The 6,182-nt window shown below is 34.4% G+C and overlaps 1 non-coding gene across 1 annotated transcript; it reads left to right on the forward strand.

Annotated features, from left to right (window-relative positions):
- The first annotated feature begins 5,842 nt into the window (after positions 1 to 5,842).
- Positions 5,843 to 5,979, forward strand: LOC130455677 (U8 small nucleolar RNA). Its single transcript, XR_008913780.1, has one exon. It is a non-coding gene; the product is annotated as a U8 small nucleolar RNA (small nucleolar RNA).
- Positions 5,980 to 6,182: the final 203 nt, after the last annotated feature.

Consider the following 6,182-nt stretch of genomic DNA (forward strand, 5'->3'; position numbering starts at 1 on the left):
GTTTCAGATCTGTGAATTTGACCTTAAATTCCATTACAGCTGAATCATTTAAAGAGGGACTTTTTATACTGGAATAAACCATCTAACACATTAAACTTCATTGTATTTTCATTTTTGTTTGGGTTGAAATTTTGAAATCATAGTCCACCTAGTTAATTACAAAAGGAAATGAGCTTTAAACAAATCCATTTTTCCATGTTACATACACTATGGACATTTTCTTCCTGTGTTTACTATTTATTACAAAGATTTTTATATTTTAAATGGGGCACAGCATCATCACAGATCTATTTTTCAGATCTGTTTTAATTATGCCCATATGCTATATTTTGGTATTTGGACTATCTAAATCAACTCTTCCTTGGCAAGAAAAGGACTTTGTTTGTTTGTTTGTTTAATTTGGAATAATTCTCCATGGTTACATGATTCATATTCTTTCCCTCTTTTCCTACCTTCCCCCTCCCATAACCAACAAGCAATTCAATTGGGTTTTCCATGTATCATTTATCAAGACCTATTTCCATATTATTAATATTTGTATTAGGGTGATCTCTTTGAGTCTACATCCCCAATCATGTCTCCATCGACCCCCCCCCTTGTGATTGAGCAGTTGTTTTTCTTCTGTGTTTCTATGCCCACAGTTCTTCCTCTGGATCTGGAAAGCATTCTTTCTCCTAAATCCCTCAGAATTGTCCTGGATTATTGAATTGCTGCTAGTAGAGAAGTCCATTACATTCGATTGTGCCACAGTGTATCAGTCTCTGTGTATAATGTTTTTCTGGTTCTGTCCTCTCACTCTGCATCAATTCCTAGAGGTTGTTCCAGTCCCCATGGAATTCCTCCACTTTATTATTCCTTTGAGCACGATAGTATTCCATCACCAACATATATATTACAATGTATTCAGCCACTCCCCAATCAAAAAGCATCCCCTCATTTTCCAAATTTTTGCCACCACAAATAGTGTAACTATAAATATTTTTGCACAAGTCTTTTTCCTTATTATCTCTTGGGGTACAAACCCAGCAGTGGTATGGCTGGGTCAAAGGGCAGGCAGTCATTTAAAGACAAGAAATGGACGTTGTTAAGAACAGTATCTTAAAATCCAGCTCTCAAACTATCATCAAAATAAAATATTAGTAATAATAGAATTTATTTTTGATATTTCAAAATCTCTCTCTCACACATGCACATACCATGTAATTTGGTAGTATATAAATTTCTCAAGACGTTAGAGAATATGATTCCTCAAATCCCATTTGAAATAGGTGTTTAGAATCCTCAGGATAAAGTGAAGTCTTGCTTCCAGAATAAGTGAACTTAGGTTCAAATTTCACCTGTGACAGTTATTAACTGCAGAACTTTGGGCAAGTTATTTCACCTCCATGTGATTCAGTTTCCTCACCTCCATGTGATTCAGCTTCCTCAAGTGTACAATGGAAAGTGTTGGATCAGTAAGTGACTTCTGAGGTTCTTTATGATTCTAGATCTTTGATTCCTTCATTATAAAATTACCATTCTTTTCACTGTACCATTTTAAATCTATCATGACTAACAATAAAATTCTTATTTTTAACAAATTTGAGAAGCAAGTAGCTAAAACAATATCCGACTAACTCGGGAAAAAATTTCATTAATAAAAATTGTAGAATATCTTATATATAGCTTAATTTTAGATAATTTAAGTAGTAGCCCAAGTAGATTTTTTAAAAATTATAATCCTGGCAATAATAATCCTGCTAAATAACTTTTTTTCTCAATGAGCTATATAATAGAATAAATCTTTGTGAAAGTGGGATGCCTAAAAAGGTTTATTTTGGACATAATATAGCACAATCACTGGTCTTTAAATCATTAGTTAATTCATTTATACTGAAATATTTATGAAATATCTATTGTGTACAGGAAATTGTTTGAAGCACAGTCGATAACATAAATATTTAGGAGCTTATAGTCTACCAGTGGATAAGACACCAAAGTAACAGTAATGCATACTAGACCATTTGAGTGTTGTTTCTCCTGTATTTGTACCTGTGCAGCCTTTGCAAATGTCTCCATTTTTGTGGTGGATGGAATAAAATCTGTCCCATATCAAGTTCTTGTATATTACATATTTTTGTAGGAGGGAAGGGGTGGCACATAGCAAAAGACAATTCACCTGCATACCTATGTAGAAAACATGAACTTAAGCCTTTTCTAAGTTTTCTTCTGCTGATTTTACTGGCATTTTACTCTAGTGTGAAAGCAGAGCCAGAGGACAAACTTATCCCATGTTTGGGAAGGAGAGGAAAAGGAAACAGACTAAGCCATAGATGACAAGTACATGATAAGCGCCTCAGAAAGCTTCAACATTTATTATTATATGAGGTCAAAGGAAGTCATTAACTTGCTGAACTTGAAGTCAGAAAGACCTGAATATGAAATGACTCTTGACACTTACTATGTGACGACAGGCACCTCATTTAACCTAGCATCAGTTTCCTTATATGTAACATAATGAACAATCATATCTGTGGTCCTTACCTCATGGGATTCCTATGATGTTTGAATGCAATAATATCCAGAAATACATTTGGTTACGTAGAGGAAGTTAAGTGAGGGAGTAGCTAGAGGCTGTTTGGAGTCAGAAAGACCTAAACTCAAATCCAGTCTCAAAAAGTCACTAAACTTCTGCCTCACTCAGTTTTATCTATTGTAAAATGGAGATCAAAATAGCACCTATATCCCAGGGTTGTGAGGACCAGATGAGTCAATATTTGTAATATACATAGCTCCTGGTAGTTAGTGAATGATTAATAAGTTTGTATTGTTCCCCTTCAGCCAACTTGCAAACTTTAATGTGCTGTATATGTCACCGATTATTATCAAATGGTCAGGGAAAGATTCTGAGGAAAAGGTAGAATGTAAATATGGTTCAATGGTAGGATAGGAACTCAATAAGCCTAGAAATGCAGAGAAGTAACATATGGAAAAGAGTAAATGAAGTCATAATTATAGGAGATATGTGCAGAGCTAATAGAGCCAGTTAGTTAGTGAGGCAAGAATGCAGAGTATGAAAAGGAGTATAATATAAAATAAGATTGGAAAGCTGGGATGAAGCCAGGTGGGGGAAGCTTTCAAATGCCAAGAAATGGAGTTTGATAGCAAGATAGAATCATAAGCTCATTGAGGTAGGCACATTCTACATAGGTAGCACATTGCATATAAATGGTTTTGATAAAGTGATTAAAAACTTTCTTCACTTATGGAAGTTAATACCCCTTTCCACACCAAATTCTGTTTATATTATGCATTTGCTTGTTAACTTTTAATTTTATGTGGAAATGACATACATTTCTTTAACACTTAACACTCCACTTACAGGTATATTCTCCCCCCAAAATTTATCAGTTATTAACAGAATGAGGCTAGAGCCTTTAAAATTAATATTATAATAATAACATTGACTGTAATATTCAATCAGATGCTCTCAATGTGAATTGTGTTCACATTACTATAGCCATGTATATATTGTTCTTCCAACTCCACTTTCTTTAAACTGAAAAACTTGATACAAATCTTCCCATGTCTGTCTGTATCTCCATATGTGTGTGTACATATAGAAGTTGATTCATTAGGGAAGATAAAATATGTTCACATATATAAATATTAGGATATAAAAAGCATTAACAAAAGATAAGTAAGATATTTCCTTTCCTTTAAATATATCATAGTTCTGCATTCTGCTTTGTCTAATTTTGATTTATTTGATTATAAATGTTCCTTAATGGCTCAAAATAGAGTTATCTTTAATGTGAACATTCTTCCCAACTGTTTATGTTCTTCCTTTGAATAAGAAGTTCTGAAGATTGGTGACTATATTCTGGGTAAATTCAACTTGCAATTTCTCTCTGCTGCTGTCCTTTGCATTCCAGCACTCTATCTGCTCCATGGTTCTTATGATTCTGGGAACTTTTATTTTTCAATTTCCTGGATAGTTAATGCAGGTTCTTATTTCATTATGATTTTCTGGAAGAGCAACGACTCTTTAATTTCTCTCTTTCAGATCATTCCTTCATCTTTGCTTATAGATATTTCTTGCCTCCAATTTTTTCTATCCTTTGATTTTCCTCTAATACCTGTTGCAGTAGAGTGGGTGGTTAGATGAGATGAAAACAAATGGTGATGAAGGAAATTAAAAGCAGACACTGTGGAGCACTTAGATCTTGATCAGACACCAAAGATGCCAAGGTCATCATCCATTGCATATCCAAGGCCATCACCAGTTGTTTTGACTTTTGTCTTGCCACTGGATTTCAATAACTCTGGAAGATAAGATAGCTGACAACTGTGCAATTCAGCCTCATTTAACTCAAATTCATACAAAAATCAAAACATCACCCCATTATATCATTGGTGCTTTTTGAAAATGAAAGATAAATAACACCACCATCACCAATACTTCTGGAATTATTTAATCTCCTATATTTCTTTTTTCAGAGAGTGCTTCACTTAGTTAAGATTTTCTAGATTCCCTTCCATATAATTGATTCTTCTTCATAAAAGTTTTTTTTTAATTTCAATCATTTTCTCTCCACTTGATTCTTTTATTAGATTTTCCAACCACAATATGTTGGTCATCTTTTCTGTAGTTCTAGTTACTATAGAGTTATTAACTTCTTATGGATATTTTCCCTTGTATTCTTTTACTCCATATATTTCATTGTTGTCTTAGGAACTAGGTGGCACAGTGGGTTGAATGCCAGGTCTGGAACCAAGAAGATTCATCTTCCTGTGCTAAAAGTCTGATCTCAAATTCTTACTAGCTATGTGTCCCTGGGCATCTTCAAGAATCCAGTAAACAATTTTAAGTTATAAGCCACAGTGAAGCCAACTGAGGCCATTTTTAAGAGGTAGAAATTTGAGAAGTTAGCAGCTATATTCTCTTCATAGAGACCTTACATTTATCATATATTGGATATTTGACTAGGGATATCACTTAACCTCTCAGCTCCCTAGTCTGAGTCTAGAAGCTATCTGAATTGGTGGAAGAAATTTCCATACCAGGAGATATCATAATAAAGAAATTATATATTCCCCAATAACTACTAGTGGTAATATTCCTCAAACCTAATTGAGCAATTATTAGCAATGCTATCATTATATATATATATATATGTGTATATATATATATATATGCAATCTGAATTATTATCAAATCACAAAACATTTCCTGGTGGGTCTTATGAACTTATTCCCCTTTCAAGAATATTCAAGGATCTAGAATAAAATATGTTTCCCTATTTCTCTAGTAAAGGCATTAATAGCATGACTCCAATCTGTCTTTCCAAGCTGATATACTTTATTCCTATTCCCCTTCCCAAACTCTGCTGTTGTTTGTTGTCCATTTTTTTGTTTAATAAGACCAATGGCATCACAATGAGCAATGTCTTGACTTACTCTTGAATTGTATTTTAGTGAGGCGGAGTTGTACAAAATCTCCAGCCTCACTCTTTGTTCCAGAGACATCAAAGTCCAGTGGTAAGACAAAAGTCAAGATGACTGGTGATGGCCCAGGTTGCAGTGGATGGTCTTGGAGCCTTCAAAATCTTACCAAACTCTAAGGATTCCATAAGACTTGCTTCAGCTGCTTTAATGGTTGTTGGAACAAATTGTTTTCATCTTCCTATTCCGCTGGGGGGAGTCTTCACATGCTTTGGGCAGGCATTCCCCTAAATCCTTGAAGGTTGTGAGGCCCGTTAGTTACCCTCAACTTGGTTTTATCCATCTGTAAAATTTAACTAAAGTGTAACTACTACGTGTGTTACAGTTTCTTGTAGCCACAAGTTGGTTGGGAGATGGATCATCAGTCTGGTTTATCCTTACTTGTTACTCCTTCTTGGAGAACAATAAATGATGATTAGATCTTGTGCAATACTTGATTAGTATCTCTGCAACAACTTGGAAATGGAGACTTACTCATCATTGCTCCTTTCTAATTTGCACCTAAATTGTACAATCAAGCCAAACTGTCCTACTTGGTATTCCTGATATTTGACATTCAATGACTTTGTATAGACTTTCTCCCATGCCCTGGGTGCTCTCTTTCCTTTTATTCACCTATTGAAACCTTTAGTTTTCTTCTAAATGTTAAGCCGAATTTAAACTCAGGGCTTCCTAAACTCAGTGCACTTATCTGAATG

Source organism: Monodelphis domestica, chromosome 7 (assembly GCF_027887165.1).
Source record: "Monodelphis domestica isolate mMonDom1 chromosome 7, mMonDom1.pri, whole genome shotgun sequence".
Classification (NCBI taxonomy): domain Eukaryota; kingdom Metazoa; phylum Chordata; class Mammalia; order Didelphimorphia; family Didelphidae; genus Monodelphis; species Monodelphis domestica.